This window comes from Myodes glareolus, chromosome 13 (assembly GCF_982192425.1).
Source record: "Myodes glareolus chromosome 13, mMyoGla1.1, whole genome shotgun sequence".
Lineage (NCBI taxonomy): Eukaryota > Metazoa > Chordata > Mammalia > Rodentia > Cricetidae > Myodes > Myodes glareolus.
In genome coordinates this window covers 48,920,553-48,942,954 of record NC_142038.1, presented here as the reverse complement: position 1 = coordinate 48,942,954, position 22,402 = coordinate 48,920,553, and the positions used below count along the sequence as shown (strand labels likewise).

General features: G+C 46.2%; 1 long non-coding RNA gene across 1 annotated transcript; it reads left to right on the top strand.

Moving 5' to 3' along the window:
• The first annotated feature begins 114 nt into the window (after positions 1 to 114).
• LOC125390499 (uncharacterized) lies at positions 115 to 16,738 on the top strand. The gene is made up of 4 exons (XR_015734711.1): positions 115 to 2,154; positions 15,177 to 15,247; positions 15,853 to 15,924; positions 16,429 to 16,738. It is a non-coding gene; the product is annotated as an uncharacterized LOC125390499 (long non-coding RNA).
• Positions 16,739 to 22,402: the final 5,664 nt, after the last annotated feature.

The window sequence follows — 22,402 nt, the reverse complement described above, 5'->3', positions numbered from 1 at the left end:
CTCCCTCCCCCTCCCTCCCGGCCTGCCCGCCCTCCCCCCCCCCCCCCCCCCCCCCCGCCTTAGGCCGGGAGGTGGAGCCGGGACCGTTCTGGTCCCGCTGGAAGGGGACCCTGAGCACCGCGCCCCCAAACAAGTGCCCCCTCCTCTTACGCTGCCGCCACCACCACCACCACCACACACTCCTGCCTAAGGCCGGGTGCACTGGCTTCCTTTTCGGCTCTTCACCTTACACTCATCCCACCCAAGCGTCCATCTAGGACCCCGTCGGAAATGCTCTCTCCTGCCTCAAACACCTGTCCCCCGTCCACCCCCCACCCCGCCCTGCCTCCTGGGAAGTCAAGGCAGGGGAAGTGTCTCCTCTAGTTCATTCTTCCCCCGGCATCTTCCCTGGGCAGCTGACCAACCAAGTCCACCCCTCTTCCCAGTCAGACCCCCGGGCCACCCCGAGTGGCCCTCCCTTCTCTTTGCGCTCAGGGGAAGTCCGCCCCTCCCTCTCCGGACGGAGCTGCAGTGGGGGTGAGACTGGAAGGGGACCGTAGAAAGCTTAGGGCAGGAGATCTTGGAGCTCTAGAGTGAGGGCGAGGAAGGTAGGTGTTCAAGTGTGAGGATGAAATGACGCTCCTGATTTGAGGCTGTTGGAGGGTCCCCTCAGCACCTGCCCTCTTGGGCGGTGTAGAGATGCACTTGAGGCGGTGACTTAACACACCTCATAGAGTCAAAGGGATCGCTACCCCGTGAAGCCGCTCAGTGTCACGACTTGTGTCACACGCCCTCACAGTGCCACAGGCTCTCTGTCACACACTCGGCGAGTCACACACCGTGTCACACGCAGTGTCTCACACTCCCAATACTTGGTTTCGAGAGCTCAGCTCTGGCTCTCTGGCGCCATCTTGAGGTACTCGAGCAGCCTGGGCACTCCCTCTTGCTCAGGTTTTGGTACCCAGGCTGCCAAGTGCCCCAATTCAGTAGGACCTCCTGCCTAGCGCTGCTTTCTAAGCCAAGGCCCCATGTTCCAGGTCAAACGAATGGGGAAGAGCATCTGTAGCAAGGTCTGATGCTATGTTTGGGAAAGGCCCTTATATGAGAAGACTGCTCTCTGGGTCTCTGTCACAGCCACCGACCCCCACCCCCATTCCATCTCTGTCCCTCCCTCATTTCCCCCACCTATCTCTTTCCTACCTATCTTACTTCTGTCTCATGTTATTTTTTCTTCTGCTTTCTCATGTTTCTAGCCTCTGGGCCTCTTTATGTGGGGCATTCTTCGAGGTCGGGGTGAGCTCTGTAGCTAGCTTGAAGAAGCAACGGAGAACTACCAGAGATCTGGAAGGGCACCCCTAACCTCCATTCTTCTCCCTTCATGATCTGGACCCTCTACTTGTCCGTAACCCTATCCTTCAGCCCCAGGAGCCCAACTGGGGTTCTCAACAGGAGTGGCAGAAAGTTGGTGGGAGGAGGGCCTGTCCTTTAAGTGGCTTTTCTCTGTCCCTCGCAACACTCGCCCCATCGTTGAGCACAGCACCGAGAAGCAAATCAGTGGGCCGGAGGGAAGAAATCTTCCACAGAGGAGCTGCCCCAGACTCCCTGCCCCCAGCATGTGCCTGCTGCCCACTGCAGCAAACCCTCCCCAGGCTGCTTGCTGGGAGCTATTCAAAGGCTCCTCTGTTCTCCTCCTTTGCTCAGGGCTGAGCAGGATCAGCAGCCTCAGAGCTGGGCAGGAAATGCTAATCTCCCAGATGTTCCCCTCCGTCCTCCCTGCTCCACCACCATCAACCCCAAATCCTGCACCAAGTGGTTGGAGTCGAACTGGGCCAAGGCAGTAATAGCAGGGGTGTGCTTAGGAGTCTGTCCTGCTGTAGGTCCCTTCCGACTCCAGCAGCCAGGTTGTGTCTGTAGGGACCTGAGTTGGGACAATGTAGGTACGAGTATTGGGGCTTGTTTTCCCCTGGGAGGGCAGGCAGAGCTGAGACTTTGAGGAGAATGGTTGGGGAGTAGAGGGGGTAGCATCTGAAGAAGAGAAGCCAGGCGCTTGGCCCTGTACCAAACTGGGAGGAGGACCAGTTGGCAAGTGAGGCGTTGGGGGAGGCTCCTCAAACTGACAGTGACTGAGAGTCCATCTGGGACTGTGTCCAGAGAATGAAGCCTGGGTGATGCTAGGTAGGAAAATGGCTGGGATGCTTGCTGATATGTGTTTACCTGGGCTGGGCTCTAGCTAAGAAGGCTGGGATACATTAGAATCTGAAACCAAGAGAAAGGCTGTTGCCTCTATTTTGCTGTGATGCTGGCATGCCTAGGTTGTAGCCAGATAACCACACGACCCAAGAAGCTGTTGTGAAGTAATGGGTTTATATGTATCTGTGTGTGCTGAAGGGGGGGCTGTCACTGAAAAGCCTTTGGTCTGGAAGCTGTAGGTAAGATACTGGTACCCCTGGGACTGGCTATAGCTAAGCTGTTCCATGTTAATTTGATGTGTTTAGGGCTGTAGCTGAAATACACTGTGTAGGTCTAGGAGATTAAAAAAAGCTGTTGCTAGGAGCCTGTACCTGAGAAGCAGGCTGTTACCTGGGATAAGAGCCGAGCTACTGTTGTATATAGGACTGTAGCTGGCACGCTATTGGTCCTGAGGCTGTAGCTGTGATGACAGCATATTGAGGATTGGCTATAGCTAAGATGCTATTGCCCAGAATTGTGACTGGGCTGTTCTTGTGTGCAAGGCTCTCACTGGGATGCTGCTACGCCTGCAGCTAAAGCTCTGAAGCTCGGGTGTAGCTAGGACGCCATTTCTTGGTAATATAGCTGGACCACTGTTGTGTGGGGGCTGTAACTAAGACTCCGTTGTCTAGGAGATGAGGAGCTGTTCCCCAAGATGCTGTTCTGGGAGGTAGCATGCTACTGGAAATGGGAGCCGATCGGCTTAGGATGGTCCTCCAGTGGCCATTGCTGGGTCTGTGATGGGCTGGGTGGGGGAGGGCAGGTGAGTCCTGTCTAGAGGTCTGGGAGATGCCAGCAACCTAAGGTCAGGCTGGAGCTGCTGCTCTGGGAGGCCTCAGCAGCTGCTCTGCTGTGGAGCTCAGAAGCCTGTTTTCATTACTGTTTTAACTCTTTTTTTAACCTTGTTTTTCTCTCGGCTGCACTTTCGCTCACTCATTAATTTTGGTATTTTTCTCACGGTGCCTCAGCCCCTGTCACGGCTGCCATGGCAACAGGAGGCAGTGTGCATAGTGCCAAAATATCTGATCAAAAAATAACCAAAATAAGCAAACACCGGGATGGCTATACTTGGGGCTATGGCCAAAGAAGTGTTGATGGGTGATATTCTGGAAACCCTTGGTTCTCAGGGGAGCCCTTCCACTCCCCCTCTTCTTTAGGGAGCTTCTGAACCTTCTGATAACCTGGGAGCTTGCTTCCCGAGAGACCGCATAGCATACTTTCCTGGGATTCTGAGATTTTCAGCAGTCCTTGGTCAAGTGACAGCTTTTCCTGGGGTTAGCATATGAGGAGAGAGTAAGATCTAAGAGTCTCCATACCTTCCCTAGTAGAATCCTTCCGCACCTGCCCACCCACCCCTCCCCTGCCCTGTCTTAGGCTTATCCTCCTCCTTTGCTCCTAGCCCATGCTTGGTCCACTTTCCTCTTTTTATAGCCCGACACCCTGAAAGGATGGACTGAGGCAAGAAAACTACCATCCTTGGACCACCCCACCCATCCCCAACTCCTCAGTGAAGGTGCCTGAGTAGAGAAGGGTGCCATAAAGGGACCTAACAGTACTAGTACCTCTAGCACTGCCTGCCTAAGAGAGGCTCCTCAGCACCCCAATTACTCTAACCCCACTCTTATTTCCTCTTTCATTTCTTATTTCCCTGGAGAGACATCCTCTCCAAAGGGCAGGTTCTAAAAGGAAGAGAAGCTTGGGTAGCAAGGGAGGAAGAATCAGAAGTCTTGGTATTACCTGTCCTGTGTCCCCCCACCTCACCCTTTAGCCCCCACTAATGCTCCCTCTGAGGGAGCTTGTCTAACTGTCTGTAGCACTGGGAACTGGGGGTATAAGAGGGAACCCCTTAAACATTCAGTTACATCTCTCTCTGTTCCTGGGCCCCACTCCTGGAGAACGCCTCACTCCCAACACACCTGCTTCCCCTCTGGGAATGACGAGAGAACTTGTTTCCTGATCTTCACTTTCAATTTCTTTTCTACCCTCCCTTCAAGAGCAGTAGTGGCCTTGGCCTCCAGGCAGAGCCTTCCTAGCCCGTTTCCATAGAAACCTGGTAGGTTGTGCAGTGCAGGAGTGGGAGGGGAGACAGAAGGAAAGAGGGACCAGGCCTCAAGGGCAGCCCCAGATGAAGGAACATGGGTACTGAGAGATCGTGGGGTTCTGCTCCATCCAGAGTGGGACCCTGCTTTAGGAAGGGGAGGTAAGACATAGAAAATGCCTGCTAGAGTCTACTTGTATGCAGTTTGCTCTGCTGCCTCCTGAGAAGGGACCGCAGAACTATCTTCGCCTGGCATGGAGAAAGGGAATCTCTCTCTCTCTCTCTCTCTCTCTCTCTCTCTCTCTCTCTCTCTCTCACACACACACACACACACACACACACACACACGCCGCCATCTTCACCTCTTTAAGATCCTTGTTTATCAGAAACTACTCGATTGGGAATGCCTTTCTTCTCAGGCAGGACCCATTAGTCTCTAAGACAGGGACCAAGGGACACCTCTCCCCCACCAGCTCCTCATCCTTCTTAGCCCAGAGACTTGGAATTAGAAGGCTGGGCAGCCCCAGGGGACCCGGTGGCCTCTGCTGACCTCATGGCGTGCAGCTCTCAAAGGCCTCATTCATGTCTGGGGGCTGAAGGCACCATTGTCCCCCCCGCGGGGGGTGGCATGTAGCTTGGGGACTGAGGGGTCTCGACTCAGAAGGAAGGAATGCGTCTGGAGAAGTTGCCCGCCCCTCCGGAGAGGGGGCCTCTAGTTTCAAGGTCCCCACCAGATCTCAGTCGGGACCCTTTCGTGACCCCAAGTTGGGTCCCCTGTAGTTCCCAGCAGCCTTCGCGCATCCCTTGAGGGTGGGGACTGCTGCGGTGTCAGAGAAGGGGCGGGCGAAGTCTGGCCCCACCTCTCTGCACTCGAGAAAACCAGTGCAGAGTCGGGAGCTGTCCAGCACTTCAGGTTTGAGAAACTGCTAATTCGCCTAAGTGCCAATAGACAAGGGCTCTGGAGTCAGCCCTAAGAGCTCACGAAGTCTTCCTCACCTAAGTTAAGACCGCAGACTACATCTATCCTAGGTGGGCTTGGATGCTCTGGCGGGGAGAGGTGGGAGGGAAAATCCCTCGATGCTTAGAACTGACCCGGGGAGCAACATGTCTCTTACTCTATCTGAGCAGAACCGAGGAAGCGAATGTTATGAAACTGTTCCTCCGAACCCAGTCTCAGATCTGAGCAGGGAAAAAAGAACCCTCGGAGCTCAGGCCTTGTCGCCCCTCCCCCACCTCTCTGCCTATGCCCGCTTTCCTCCCTCTCTCCCGCCTTCCCTCCTCTTTTCCTCCCTGCTGGGTTGGGGGCTGCTGAATTATCATTTCTCAGTTCTACTAATGTGCTCCCTGCTGCGGGGAGGGATCATAATTCTGGAAGATGATTAAGTTTCAAATTGTTTTTCTTTCTGTTGTTGAAGATGAGGCTTTAATATGGCCCCTCCTCAGTGAGGGAAAAGCACCCCATCTCCCCTCTTTTAATACTTTTCTCAGGACAATACCTTTTGGGGTCCCCTCTAGACTTTAGGCTGTTTAAAGTAGTAAGGGAAGTGAGGGGCACAAACCGACCCTTGACTCAATGGGGAATTCATACAGTGTACTGGAAAGAATTCAGTCAAACAAGTATTCAACTCTTACCTCTGTCACTTACTGCCCCTGTGATTAAGCTCCTTCAACTATCTGAGCCCCAGTCTCTTCGTCTGTTAAGTGGGCTCATGGAGTGTTAGTGAAGATAAAAATTTTCAGTGGATTGCTTGTCTTATGCTGAAACTCCATAAATGTTGGTTGTATGCCCCATGCTGTGCTGCCCTGCTCCCAGAACCTCCCTGAGTTTGTTCTTTGGTTCTGTAAATGTTTATAAAATGTCTTCTATTTTCCAGGCACTTTGCAACAGATATTAAGTGACCCATATGTCCCTCACTTTGCAACAGATATTAAGTGACCCATATGTCTTTCAAACACCTCTTCATCCACCTCCTTCCCTCACTTCAGCTTAGCTTCACTCCCATTGTAGCCTGTCCTTGATTTTTTTTTTTTTTTTTTTTTTTTTTGTGAGACAAGATTTCTCTATGTAGTCCTAGCCATCCTGGAACTCACTCTGTGAACCTCACCCTCACTCTGTAGATCAAGTTGTTCCCAAACTCAGAGATCCACCTGCCTCTGCCTCCCGAGTGCTTGTTTTAAAGGCCTGTGCCACCACGTTCAGCTGTCACCTGCATTCTTGTTCTTCTAACATACATGTCTCTTGTGTCTTCTCCATCATTGCTCATGTCACTGAGGCCATCAGAGTGAAAAAATACAGGGAGGGAGGGAGTTTTCAATGAAAGAGAGAGAGTCTTTTTTTTCTTTTTCTTTTTTTTCTTTTCTTTCTTTTTTTTGGGGGGGGTGTTAAGACAGGGTTTCTCTGTAGCTTTGGAGCCTGTCCTGGAACTAGCTCTTGTAGACCAGGCTGGCCTCGAACACAAAGATCCGCCTGCCTCTGCCTCCCAAGTGCTGGGATTAAAGGCGTGCACCACCACCTCCTGGCAAGAGAGTGAATCTTAAGTCATGATTTATGTGTGCATGTGTGTAAGTCTGTAAAGTACTATGTGTTCAACAGTGGAAGTTGACCATATAGCAGACTTCTAAACATTAACATCTGCACTGCATGCTTGCTTGTCTGCTTATCTCCATTAGGAGCTGTCTTAGTAAGGGTTTCTATTGATGTGAAAAGATACCATGACAGGGCAACTCTTCTAAAGGAAAACATTTAATTGTGGTGGCCCACTTACAGTTTCAGAGGTTTAGTCTGTTAATGTCATAGTGGAGCATCGTGACACACTGGCAGACATGGTGCTGGAGAAGGAGCTGAGAGAGTTCTACATCTTGCAGGCAGCAGGAAGTGAGCTGAGACACTGGGTGTGGCTTGAACATACTTGAGACCTCAAAGCCTGCCTCCATAGGGACACACTTCCTCCAACAAAGCCACACGTCCTGATAGTGCTGCTCCCTTTGGGGTCCGTTTTCTTTTAAACCACCACAGGAGCCATAAGCCCCTGAAATAAGTCTGTTTCTTTGACTATCTGTCTCTCTTCTCTGTCTCTGCCTCTCTATCTTCTAAAAATGTATTGTTGTAATATTAGTCATCTTTTTTAAAAATTTATTTATTTAACTTTATTTGTATGCGTATTGCTGTAAAGATGTCAGACCACCTGGAACTGGAGTTACAGACAATTGTGAGTTACCATGTGGGTGCTGGGAATTGAACCTGGGTCCTCTGGAAGAGCAGCCAGTGCTCTTAACTGCTAAGTCATTTCTCCAGCCAATATATTAATCATTTTTATTGAGATACAGCTGAGATAAAAATGCTGATAGTTGCTGTAGGAAATCTTACAGCTTGTGGTTACCCGCCTACTAGGGTGTAGCCTCTTATACTATAAATGTGGATGCAGAGCCTGCGTCTGCTCCTTTTTCTTTCTTCCCTGGCTGCTCTTTCAGATTGCTGGATTGCTGGATTCTCTCTCTTTCTCTGCCTTTCTTCCTCCCAGCATTCAGTTCTGTCTTTCCCACCTACCTAAGTTCTGCCCTATCAACTAGGCCAAGGCAGTTTCTTTATTCATTAACCAATGAAAGCAACACACAAACAAAAGGAACTCCTACCCCAGATGGTTAGTTAGTTACTTAGTTAGTTTTTTTGAGACAGGGTTTCTCTGTGTTGTCCTATCTGTCCTGGAACTCTGTAGGTCAGGCTGGCCTTGAACTTAGAGATCTGATTGCTTCTGCCCTCTGAGTGTTGGTATTAAAACAATGTACTATCATGTTCAGCTTAAAACTGTTCTATTCTGTTCTGTCTCCCCAATCCCCGTGTGTGTGTGTGTGTGTGTGTGTGTGTACATACATCACAGTACATATGTGGAATTCAGAAGACAACTTGAGGGAGTCAGTTCTTCCCTGCCACCATGTGGGTTCTGGGACTTGAACTCACATCATCAGATTTGGCAACAGAGGCCTTTTCCCACTGAACTATTTTACTGGCCTGAATTGCACACATTTAGTACATATAATTTGAGGAGTTCAGATGTCCTTGTTTTCTCTGAGTGAGAAAGCTTACACTATATTAATAAGAGATATGACTTATGGTAGCTGTTTTTGTTTTTGTGGGCCACAGTTTGTTTGTGTTAAGGACAGTTTCACTGAGCTATATGATCAGTGAAATTTACAATGTAAATTTAAATTATCTAAAGTTAATTTTTATTAAACAGGTTTCTCTGTTTCTTTGGTTCTTCATTTTCTTATGAAGGCTCTTGTGTCAGACAAAACACTAAATAACTATATCTAGTTTTCTTCTGTCATTCTGTCTTTTGTTATAGCAATCTGGACTATTGACTTAATCAGTGGTTTAAAAAAAATGTCTTTTCTACAACACTGACTTTTGTTTGTTTGGTTTCGGTTTGTTTCACTTTATGACTGTGTGAGGGTTCAGTTCAGTATAGGAAATAGAAACCTTTCTAAGTATTTTAAACGGGAGGGAGTTAATTTAGGGAATTAGTATTCCACAATAATTGAAAGGGCTTGAGGAATGGACTCCCAGAAACTGCATCAGGAGAGCTAGAATGTTTGCCGTGACTGGCAAAATTAGAAATCAAAATGCCACGATGGTGGAACTATTGATTTAAAGAATGCTTTGCCAGAGATTTGCTCTCCAGGAATTAGGAAGCAGAGATCGGCAAGCTGGAATGGCTCTTACAAGAGAATTCCACGTCTCTAGGGTTCTACTTAACAGCGAAGATCCGGGCAGACGGCGTGGTGGGTAAAAGTGTTTGAATGCTCTGAGTCTGATTTCCAGAACTCACGTGGTGGAAGGAGAGAACGGGCTCCTGCAAGCTGTCCTCTGACCTGCGCATGTGCACACACAATAACTAAGTGACATGTTGGGAAAACAAAGCCAGGGACAACAGAAAGGCATCTTCCTTCTTCCTGCCATCTGGTGACTTAAGTGCCCCGATGTGAAGGGGGTCAGAGAAATCAGACCAGATCTCTAGGCTTCTCATTAGAAGAAAGCAGGAGCAGAACACAGTGGCACACGCTTACCATCCAGCTACAACAGGAGGCTTAAACAGGAGGACTGTGAGGTCCAGGCTTGCCTGAGTGAGTTCAAGGCCGGTCTCGGATAAAACGTAGAAAGAATTCTGGGAACCTATTTCAATGTTATAGTACTTGCTTAAGGCTCTAGGCTCAATCTCCAGCACACACAGACACGCATACACCCCAGAAAAGGAAGAAGGAACAGGACCACCTGTCACTGCAATGTCTGGAAGCTAAGCAGGTAGTATGAGATCGGGACATGGTGACAGGATGATTCAGAAAGTATCTGTCTCCGACCAAGTTTCAGCAGCACAAATCTAGAAATCAAACTGACCTCGGTTCTAATTTGGAGCTAAGGAAACCAGACTCTGAGATTTGCTGGAAGAACAAAACTAAAGACAGACAAGATTGTGACCTCAAAGTCAAAGCTATGATGTTCTTGCTGCCCACAAACAGCTAGCTGTACGTACGTGATAATCCAGAGCCTTGAGCATAGGCCCCTGGTAACAATGGCAGCTTCTCTCTTATGCTATCTGGTGTGGGTCTGTGTGGCTCCATGAAGTCCACCTGCCACCGACCTTATGACCATCATTCTGCAACAAGGCCCAGGACTCCCCTGAGGGATGCAGAAGAAAAACACTCTGAGTATTTTCAAAGGCTCATCTTTCAAGCAGGAGGGCCAGGAGTCTAGGAATATTTTGCTGGAAAACACCGAGGAATTGATGTTTCCTTGCTGTTGGTGTTAGCTTCCTTCTGAAATAACAGATGTTTGGGCATCTCTCCTCTGAGGCCAGGAGTCAGGAGACAGGGCCTGAGGGTTGTAAGGAAACGGTGTCATCTGCTGACATTCCAGATATATCACAAGTCCACTAAATAGCATCAGTGTGTGTCTGTTGAGTGACTATAAAAATGTAAGGACTCGGGGTGGCCCGACTCCCTGGTCTCCTAAAGAGTTTAGGAAGGGCTTGAGAGATGGCTCTGAGGTTAAGAGAACTGACTGCTGTTCCGGAGGTCCTGAGTTCAATTCCCAGCAACCACATGATGACTCACACCCATCTGTAATGAGGTTTGGTGCTCAGAACACTGTATATGTAATAAAATAAATTTAAAAAAAAAAGAGTTTAGGGATGAACAGAATATCCTGGGTTTAAAAACCCGGCCTTACAGTTGTGCTATAACTACTCCGCCATTTCTTAGTTGTGTGACCTTAGTGAGTTCAGTTTATTATTTCTTCTCTCTGGGCTTGTTCTTCCAGCTATAAAATGGAAATAACTGTGTACCTATCTCACAAGGTGGCTAAGAGGGTTGGCTGGGGTGATAGATATGAAACACTTGGCCAGTGCCTGATACATACTGAACTTTTGATAGAGAGTATCTGCGAGTATTTTTTTAAAGTAAATTTTATTAAATTATAAAAGTTTCCATTTCTGCCCCTCTTCCCAACACCCTCCCACTCCCCCCACTCCCTCTCCTCCTCCCTCTTCGTCCCTTAGGGTAGTCAGGGTTTCCTGCCCTGTGGGAAGTTCCAGTTCCTTCCCCCTCCCTCCAGGTCCAGGAAGGTGAGTGTCCAAACAGACTGGATCCCCAAAATCCAGTATATGCAGAGGAAACAGGTCCCAGTATCATAGTCAATGGCTTTTCAGAAAGACTTCGGGCCAGCCACAGTCAGAGAATCCGGCCAAATTCCGAGAATCTGGTTAGATCACGTCCTCGTTCAGTCCCAGTCCAACTGGCCTTGGTAAACTCTCATTAGATCCGTTCCCGTGTATCAGTGGGTGATAGCATCCCTCGCAGTACTGATTTCGTTTTTCATGTTCTTCCTCCTTCTGCTCCTCATTTTGACCTCGGGGGGCTCAGTCCGGTGCTCCAATGTGGGTCTCCGACTGTATCGCCGTCCTTCGCCAGATGAAGGATCTATGGTGATAAGCAAAATATACATCAGTATGGTTATGGGCCACGGCCGATTCAGGCACCCTCTCCTCTGTCCAGAGAACAATCTGGGGGATCTCTCCTTGGACCTGGGATCCCATATATAATCAAGTCTCCTGTAAACCCTAAAATGACTCCCTTAGTTGAAATATATTCTTCCCTGATCCCATATTCATCCTTCCTCCCTCCCCCCCCCCCCGCGAGTATTTTTGCAATGATTAACTGTGTATGTCCTCAGGAATAGATACTTTTCATTAAAAAAAAAAAAAAAAAAACAATAGAAAGAGAACCTTCCTCACTCCTTCAAGGTTTTTTCTGTACATGCTCAGTCACTTTCTGGAGAAGTGGGGATCCGGATCAGGTTAGGATGCTCCTTGAAACCTGCTTCCTCTCTCTGAATAATCTTCCTCTTTTTATCCCTAGCTCAGTCCCCTGTGGTTCCAACAGGCTTTTAACATGCCACATGAAGGATGGCATGGCGACATTCCGGCAGTGAGGAAGAGAGGGTGTGATATTAAGAGTCGGAAGATCAGCAGGATTTAGAACCATCATCTCTGACCTTTATGTCCCCCATCTCTTTCTCTGTTCTCCTTTTCTCAAACCCTCCAATTTCATTTAAGTTTATTGAATATCTACTCTTTAGCAAGCATTATGCTGGCACTGAGGGCATAGAAGAGAAAGCAAGACAGCCACTACCTACTTAGACACATGAATAACACCTATAACAAACCACACAACCAACAAACACCTAGAACCACACAAGCATATTGGTTGCAAATGTAATAGCTTTATGCAAGGGAAATGATGGGGGAGTAATAAGGGTGAATAATGGGAAAACTTGCCCTCCCCTGCTAGGGAGATCCAAACAGAACCAGACCAGAAGAATGATTAAGAATCAGACAAGGAGAAGGAAGTTCCCTGGGCAGTAGGGAGTTCCTGCCAAAATGTTAGATGATAACTTTATGGTGTGATGCCTTGACCAGAGGTATTCGATTCTCAGCTGGGAACTCCCATAAGAATAAATATTTAATGGTGGGATTTGTGAAGGCATGCGACCTGCTGATAGAATCAGGAGACCTTCTCATTGGATAGTCAACCAGACCACGTGGCTAAGGAGGTTTATCTCTGGGAATGGTGTGTGTGTGTGTGTGTGTGTGTGTGTGTGTAAAAGAAAGTAAAAGTGTAGATGTTTCTTTGTGACAGTAAACATCAGCGCAGGTGTGCCTGAGTACATGCAGAGCTGTAGTTAATCATTCTGGCATCTGGACCGATCAGCGGAAACACACACTGAAATTCAGGAGCACACCAGCTCCTGAGTGGAGGAGTGCAGAGAAGGGAGACAACTCTTTCAGCTGCACAGGAGCCTCCAACAACTGAGCTCTGCGTCCTTGCCAGTGTACGTTCTAGGTTATTCACCCTGGCCAAGTGTAGAACACAAACCAGCCAACACTTCTAGAGAAGCCTTGGTCCTGAAAGTGGAGGAGAGGAGAAGGCTTGAAAATCTGTAATCTTTTGGAAAATCATTCTTTTAAAATGTTGACCTTCCTCTATATTTTTGCCCCTGGACCACTAGTGAGTTCAGTTTATTAACACTCTAAATGTAGACATGCATATACGTGTGCTGGTGGTGTGTATTTCTGCATGTGCACATGCACGTATGTGTGCTGGTATTATGTGTTTCTGTGTAGCTGAACAGGTATTTGGGATAACAGTGTGCAGAGTGGTCAGCACTAATATTCCCCCGCTCCTCTGTCCCCTCCAGGGGCTAAGCCCTCCCACTATACCCATCTCCACTGCTCTTATGAAAAACAGAGGCTGGAATGAGCTGCACATTAGGCCCGAGTCCCTTCATATTCGTGACAGACTGAAAATATACTGACCGCAACACGACAGACAGAAATAATATGCTCACATTCACCTCCATCCCATAAAGCGAGTGGAACCTGGGCCCATTGCAGTGAATGAGCTTCAATAATTCATCCCAGCTGCTGATGTGGTATTGACATAAAGCTAATTTAACACTGGAGGAGCCAGGGAAAGTAAGGAGCAATTATGCCTTCACCTGCGGCATGGTCTTTCAGCTAGCTCGGATACTGCACCGGAAGCCAACTCCCAAAATAGGAAAAGTGCTAGGGAGGTCATTGGCCCCTTCTCTTCTTGAATGCAGTTGACTTTCTGAAGATGCGTTTGGGTTTACCTTGCTCATTGTCTGTGTACACATGCATTCATATGCACAGGTAGAGGTTAGAGGTCAGTCTCAGATGTCATTCCCCAGGAGCTGTCCATTTTGGGTTTGTTTGTTTGTTTGTTGTTTGTTTGTTTGTTTGTTTTGAGACAGGGTCTCTCATTGGCTTGGAGCTTGGTCAATAGGCTAACCTGGCCAGTGAACCCCAGGGAACTACTATCTCTGCCTTCCCAGTTCTGGGGTTATACATGTCACCACATCCAGATTTTTTAATGTGCATTTTGGAATCATACTCAGGTCCCATGCTTGCAAGGCAAACATTTTACTGACATGTTATCTCCCATCTTCCCCTGACATTTTTTGAGACAGGATCTCACACAGCTCATACGTTTTTTTATGTGTGTTAGTGCCATGTTTGAGCGTGTGTGTAAGTGTGTAAACATGTATGTAAGTACATGTGTGTGCAAATGCATGCGCACATGTGTGCATATATGTAGAGACCCAAAGTTGGAGGCAGATGCCTTCCTTGATCACTCTTCACTTTATTTATTAAGGCAGAATCTCACTGAACCCAGAGCTCACTAGTTCCTCCAAGTACATCTACCTAGCTTGTCCTGTGGTTCCCCTGTCTCTGCCTGCCAAGTGCTAGTATTACAGGCAGACTGCCATGCCTGCCCAGTGTTTACATGCATTCTGGGGATCCAAACTCCTGCCCTCATGCTTGTATAGCAAGTATTTTGCTCATTGAGCCATCTCCCCAGACTTATCTTTGAACTTCTTATCCTCCTGCCTTTACCTCCCAGGTTCTGGTATTGCAGGCATGTGCCATCATACCTGGCATGTTGACAGTATTCTTTTATTTTTTTAAGATTTATTTATTATGTATACAGTGTTCTGCCTGTATTTATCCATGCAGGCCAGAAGAGGGGACCATATCTCATTATATGATGATTATGAGCCACCATGTGGTTGCTGGGAATTGAGCTCAGGACCTCTGGAAGAGCAGCCAGTGCTCTTAACCTCTGAGCCATTTCTCCAGCCCCTGTTGTCAGTCTTCTTGAACAAAGACTGCCACTTCTGCTTCTAGACTTTTTAATAGCCAAAAGAGATGTTTCTTTAAGATTTCTTCCTTCCTTCCTTCCTTCCTTCCTTCCTTCTTTTCTTTTCTGAGACATAGCTTTTCCGTGTAGCCCTGGCTGTTGTGGAACTCACTCTGTAGACCAGGCTGGCCTCAAACCCAAGAGATCTGCCTGCCTATGCCTCTAAAGTACTGGAATTAAAGGTGTGTGCCACCACCGCCTGGCCCAAGAGATGTTTCTTATATTAGATAGATCAAGGTATGTCCTGTCTCTCTTTGCACAGAATACAACCTCTAACACTTTCCGTGGGGTACAACAAATGGACAAGTGAGGCTGGAGACAGAGGAAGCTGTGGCCAACATCTTAAATGATGTCCGACATTCCGTTTCTTTATCCTCAAAAACAAAAATCAGATCTGGGTTGTACTCAGTGGCAGAGCAGTTGCCTAGAATGCATAAAGGCCCCAGCTCAATCCCTAGAATTCCAAAAAGTTAAATAAAAGCCACTCATCTGACATCACAGAGATGCTGAAATTCTTATTTTCAATTATTTAAAAAATATGGAAAGGGCTAGAGATGTAGTTGAGGAGTAGAGTGTTTGCCTAGCATTCACAAGGTCCTGAGTTTAGGACAAAGCGCCACCAAAACTCCTCCGAAAACTCAGCATCTGTTGGTTTCAGATTCGGTGAACAGATGGGATTCTTGCCATCGGAGGGTTGGAAGCTCAGTGGGAGAGGCAGGCATCGAACAGGTAAACACGTGAATGAGTAGATAATTGCCGATTATTACCAATGCGTTTTATTTCTATTTATGTATTCATTCAACCATCCACTCAGCTAGCAATTCAAACAAGAGAAATAATAACAGTTAGCAACAGTTCAGAATGGCAATGCCTCTCAGTGCCCCAAAAGGTGAATGGTTTGGGAAGGCCAGAGGTGGAACAGACTCGGGCAGGGCAAACTGTGTCTAATGCTTTACTTCCTTCTGCGGGTAAGTGGGTAACTTTACTGAATCAGGTGGGGTAAAAGGAATTGTGAGTGTGTGTGTGAGTGTGTGTGTGTGTGTGTGTGTGTGTGTGTGTGTGTGCATGTGTGTGCTGGGGGGCCTGGTCAGTTCAAATCTTGCCTCTGCCATTTTTAAGCTGGTTGGGTGACCTTGGACAAGTTATTTCTTTCAACTCTCAGTTGTCCCATCTGGAAGACAGAAACGATCACATCTCTCGCTTTATAGACTTGTTGTGAAAAATTAAGTGAAATAACATTCTGAAGTGCTTACCAAGGCTTGGCATATGGTAAGTGTCAATAAATTACTATTATTGCTATTATGATTATCCTCAAGCGTCTTTATTACCCCCAGGCTTTGACACAGTTTGTTCCATCTGCCTGGATCGCACCCTGTTTCCTGCATTCATTCACACTTGCCTTCCAGGTAACACCTGAGATATATTTCTCTGGGAGAACGTTCCTAGCTTCTAGATCAGTAGCACATGTGAAAAACACCATGTGAGGCCTTTTAAGGCAGTTCAAGGGGCAAAGCCCTGCACATAGGCCTAGCAACCTGAGTTAATCCCTGGAACCCATGTAAAGGTGGAAAGAGAGAACTGAGGCCACCAAGTTGTCCTCTAGCCACGTTGAACACCCTCTGATTGCTGCACACTCATTGGGGTACACACATGCTACTATACTGAAACATACATGGTGGTTTAAAGGAGGATGGCTCCATATGCTCATTTGAATACTTGGTCCCAATCGGTGGAACTCTTTGGGAAGGATCAGGAGGTGTGAACTTGTTAAAGGAGGCATGTCACTGGGAGTGGGCTTTGAGGTTTCAAAAGCCCACACCATTCTCAGTTAACTCCGTCAACTCTTTTTTTTTTAAAGTATTTATTTAATTATTATGTATACAATATTCTGTCTGTGTGTATGCCTGCAGGCCAGAAGAGGGCACCAGACCTCATTACAGATGGTTGTGAGCCACCATGTGGTTGCTGGAAATTGAACTCAGGACCTTTGGAAAAACAGGCAATGCTCTTAACCTCTGAGCCGTCTCTCCAGCCCCTCCGTCAACTCTTGTGTCTGTCTCTGTGTCTGTATCTCTGCCTCATGTTTATGGATCAGATGTAAGCTCTCAGCTACTGTCCAAGACTATGCCTGCCTACTGTCATGCTTCCCACCATAATGGCTATGAACTCTGACCCTCTGGAACTGTGAGTGCCAAATTAAATGCTTTCTTTTCTAAGTTACCTTGGTTATGATGTTTTTTGTCTTCCAGTAGAAAGATAACTAAGACACACATGGGCACACGCATAATAAATAAAAACAATTTGAAATTACTGTGTGAGACAAAAGATATAGCTTATTAGTAGAGCTTTTGCCCAGCATGTATGTTTGAGGTCCCTGGGTTTATACTCCTCTCTTGCACACAAATGAATAAAATTTAAAAGGAAGAGTCTCTCTCTCTCTCTCTCTCTCTCTCTCTCTCTCTCTCTCTCTCATGTGTGTTCATGCATGTACATGAGTATACACTCATGCGATAACAAAACAGCTGTCAAACTTGATAAAGTGCCATGACCAGGTGATAGCACTTGGAGAAATGGAAACTGAAGGAGACACCCAGGGGCTCTCCTTCCTATCCACAACTTCTTTGTAAATCTAAAATTATCCCTCCCCCCCGAAAAGTTATTTTAAAATGAAGATTCTGTGCCAAACCACAGTGACATGTCATTTCATACTATCAAAAAGAAAGGAAGGAGAGAGGGAAAAAACCAATCTCAGAAAATAACAAGTATTAGTGAGGATATGAAGAAATTGGAAACCGTGCAGTTGACAGGAATGTTAAATGACAAGGTTTCTTTGGAAAACATGGTATGTTTTCATATAAAATTTCATAAAAAATTAAAAACAGGACTGACAAGAAGGCTCAGATGGTAAAGGCACTTGCCACACAAGCCTGGGGATCTGAATTTGGTCCCTGGAGCTCTCAGAAAGGTGAAAAGAGAGAACCAATTTATGGAATTGTCCTCTGCCTCCATACATGCACTGTGACACTCCCTTCCCACACACACAGTAAGTGAATAAAATTTTGAAGTTAAAACGGTCAACTTTAGTTCATGTGTATTGTACCCATGTATTTATTCTTTCAGTCACTCCTGGGTTCTGTCTTCATATCTTTTGATTCAGTACAGCAATAAAAAAAGTTGATCCCGAAGTCCATGTCAAATTGCAGGGGCCCTATAAAGTCAAAACAACTTTGAAAAAGAATAAGTTTAGAGGACTCATACTTGCTGGTTTCAAAGCTACAATTGCCACAAGAGTTTGATACTAGATTAAGGATAATACAGCTACCAAGATGATAGAATTGAAGCATGCATGTTCACTCATGCCTTTAATCCCAGCACTTCAGAGGCAGAGACAGGTGGATCTCTGTGAGTTTGAGGCCAGTCTGTTCTTCATGGCAAGTTTTTTTTTTTTTAAAAAAAAAAAGAAAAGAAGTTTGAGGGCTCAGGAAAAAAGCTCTCATACAACCGTGGCCAACAGATTTTTAGTTCCAAGAACAAATGATTCTTTTATGGTGCTGGGACAACTGGATATCTATATGCACGAACACACACGCACACACACACACACAAAGTTAGAGGTTGGGCAATGATAACAAAGCCATAATCTCAGCAATTGGTAGGCTGGAGTAGAAAAGTCTCAGTTCAAGGCTAGTCTAGGCTATGTCAGGACTTAATTTCAAAACCAAAAACACATAACAAAAATCCCATAAATTGGTACCCCTGTTGTGATGACTAATTTTGATTGGCAGTTTGGTTGACTGTAGGAGCAGCTAAGAGACATACTTCTGGGTGTCGTCTACGAGGGTGTTTTCAGAGTGGCTTAATGGAAAAGGACAGCCCCACCCTGGCTGTGGCCAACACCATTCCACAGGCTAGAGTCTCAGACTGAACGGAAAGGGGGAAGCCAAGCAGCAGCGTTCACCCCTCTGACTCCTAACTCCAGGCCACTCCACAGTCCTGCTGCAGCATTCTCCCTGCTAGAGCGCACTGTGAGCCCAGAAAAGTCCTTCCTCGAGGGGCCTTTACCAGATACTTCGTCACGGCGTTGTCTCAAGAAGTAACTGTACACCACCTGACACCATGCCCAAGAATTAGCTAAAGAGTTTCCAGGTGGCTGGACACTCCTGGAGAGGGCGTGGGTGTTCTACCTCCCTGTCCACATGCCTTGACCCTTCTTTCGCTTCCACACAACTGTTTGTATGTATCCTTTAATATACTGGGTGAGTCATAGACAGGTAAACCTTATATGTCCGTATGGTATTCCTCATCAAGCATTTGGCTTCTACCAGAACCCAGAAACAAATTTGGAAACTGGTTTCTCAAAGTATGAACACGGTTGTGTCAGAAGACATGTCTGAATGGGGAGGTGGTGACACACACCTTTATCCCAGCACTCGGGAGGCAGAAGCAGGTGTATCTTTGTGAGTTTGAGGCTAGCCTGGTCTATACAGAGAGTTCCAGAATGACCAGGGATACACGGAGAAACCCTGTCTTGAAAAACCAAAATAAAACAAGAAGAAGAACAAGAAAAGAGTATATCTACAATTAGAAGAAGAGATATATCAGCATCTTCCTCTCAGGGATTTCCAGATGGTCCATGAGTATCCCTATCTGCAGCAGACACTTGGGGTACTGTTGAATTGGTGGTCACAAGACCAAGCAAGAAAGCAGCTTACAGTATTCCTATATTAGCTTCAAAACCTTTCCTGTTCCAGGCCTGTGCTAGTCTCCTACTGATGTGTAACAGGTTGTCACAACTTAGTGGTGATAACAAAAACAAACCAACAAAAACCTTAACTCTCCATGGAACTAAATCTAAAAGCAAGAACTATCAGACCTCTGGGACTAACACCCGAGGGTACATTTTCATGACCGTTAAGTTTAATGATGGTTTCTTCTCTTTCCTTTCTTCTTGTCCTTTGAGACAGATTCTCGCTCACCCAGGTGAGCCTCTTACCTGCCCTCACAATAGAAATGCGAATGCCTCGCTGGCAACGGTTTCTTAAATATGAGGCCGACACTGCAAGCCACCAGGCCAGTGAGATGACTCAGAGGGTAGAGTGCTATCTGCACTGAGCTTGATCTCCAGGACCCACGTGGTGGAAGAAGAGAGCTCATTTCCACAGGTTGTCCTCTGATCTTCACATTTGGGCTGTGGCACATACCTGCCCCTCGATCAGTCAATATAATAATACCAATAATAATAAACCATCGTCAAACCACAAGCTGGGGTAGCAGTGTTGCCTGTAATCTTAGTATTTGGGATGCTAACACGGGAGGATTTTAAACTCAAGGTTATCATGGGCATATAGTGAGATTATTCATAAATAAATAAGTAATTAAATAAATAAATAAATCTGGGTGGCAACAGCACACGCCTTGAATCCCAGCACTCGGGGGGCAGAGAGAGACAGGTGGGTCTCTGTGAGGTCGAGGCCAGTCTTGTCTGCAAAGTGAGTTCCAGGACAGTCTCCAAAGCTACATAGGAACCCTGTCTCAAAAGATCAAAATAAATAAATAAACAAATATGCACATATGTAAACAACAAAGGAAAAATACATAGACTACATTAAAATGTCTTTGTTCAAAATGTTTGTATAAATAAATACCATCCAAAAAGTTAAAATAAAAACCTTTCGATTCTAATTGCAAATCGTATATCATCCAATGAACTTCTGGTATTCAGAATATATTATTCCAACTCAACAATATAAGGACAACTCAGTTCAAGTGAGCAAAGGATTTGACTAGGTATCTGTTTTAGTTACTATTGTGAAGAGACACCATGACCAAGGCAACTTACAGAAGACAGCATTTCATTGGGGCCTTCCTTACAGTTTCACAGGGTTAGGCCATGATCATCATGGCAGGGAACATGACAGCAGGCAGGCAGGCATGGTGCTGGAGCAGTAGCTAAGACCTTATATCTTTTCTACAGTCACAAGGCAGAGAGCAAACAAGACTGGGCCTGGTGTGATGGGCTTTTGAAACCCACCACACATCTCCTCTAATAAGGACACATCTCCTAATCTTTCCTAAACAGTCCTCCAACTGCTTACCAAATATTCCAATGTATGAGCCTAGGTGGGCCATTTTTATTCAAACCAATACAGTATCCCTCCAAATAAGATAGATAAATGGTCATCAGATACATGAAAAGATGCTCATAAGTACTGGTCACTATTGAGATGCAGATCAGAGACACATTGCGTTACTGCCTCACATCACATTGTAATTATGACTTGTGTAGGAGATTGTTGTCTTGTTTGCTTGTGGCAAAGTTTTGCTATGTATCCCAGACTGGGCTCCATCTTATGGTCCTTCCTTATGTTAGATGACAGTTACAGTTAATGGGAATTGCAAGTGTTGGCAAGAATGTGAAGGTAAGGTTGCTTGTGCGTTCAAACAGAAGCCATAGTGGAACAGCGAAATAGTCGACAACCAAAGTGCTTTGGTGACTCTTCAAGAAGTTAATATAGAGCGGGGTGTGACAATGCACACCTGCAGTCCTGACAGCTGGAAAGTGGAGGCAGGAGGACAGGGGAGTTCAAGAGTTCAAGACCAGCCTGGGCTACATGAGACCCTGTCTCCAAACAAACAAACAAACAAATAAACAAAATGCCCCCAAAAGCTAGATAAAGAATTGCCATATAACTCAGCAATTACATTATTGGATGTGGACCCAAGAGAATTGAAAACACCTAATCAAACAAAGTATGTTATAGAAGATTATCTGCAAATCATTCACCCAATGAGATTTCCATGTAAGAATGTTCGTAGCCATGGGGTCCAAATGTCCAACAGTGGATAAAGGGCTAAAATAATTCAACAATAAAAAGAAATGAAATATTGACTAATCATATAGATATACCTCAAAAACATATGAAGGAAAAGAAACCAGATATGAACCACATACTGCTTCGTTTTATTTACATGAAATGTCCAGGATCCACAAATCCACAGAAATAGACTACAGATTACTGGCTGGAGTACCTGGTTCTTAAGGGTAGAATGTCTTTGATGGCTAGTAAAAATGTTTTAAAAGTAGATAGAGGTGTGATTGCACACCACTGGAAAAACACTAAAGGGTGTTGGAGTGTGTGCACGCTGATTTTCCCCTTAGCTACATTTTATCCGTTCTTTAAAAGCAGTTTGCTTGTGACCCACTTTCAATTGCCTTTTACTTTATTCACTAACACTGTGTGTGTGAGAGAGTGCAGGCTCCTGCATGTCACAGCACTTGGGTGGATAGATGTCTGCCTTACTCCCTGGGTTCCAGGAATCCACCTCAGGTTGACATGCTTGCTTAGGAAACGCCATCACCTGCTTAGCCATCTCACTGGCTGAGCCCTATTTTCAGAGACACACATATTCACTTGATACATATGGCCAGGCACTGCATATTTTGACAAGGAACTCAAACTTTTGATAGGTAGTCGAGGGAGAAGGATCATTAAACTACTATATTAAGCCTCCTGTCTGCTGGGCATGAGGGTACATGCTATAATTCTAACATTCAGGAGGGAGGACCATAAGATGGAGTCCGGTCAGGGCTACATAGCAAAACTTGGCCACAAGCAAACAAGCCAACAATCTCCTATACAAGTCATAATTATAAGTTTTCTTCACCTCTTTCCCCCTGTACTGGCTAGTTTTATGCCAACTTAACACAGACTAGAGTCATTTGGGAAGAGGGAACCTCAATGGAAAAAATGCCCTTAGCATATAGGCCTGTAGGCAAGTCTAAGGCGCTTATTCTTAGTTAGCTATTGAGGTGGGAGGGTCCTACCCATTGTTGGCAGTGCCACCCATCCCTAGGTCCATGGTCCTGAATAGTATAAGAGAACA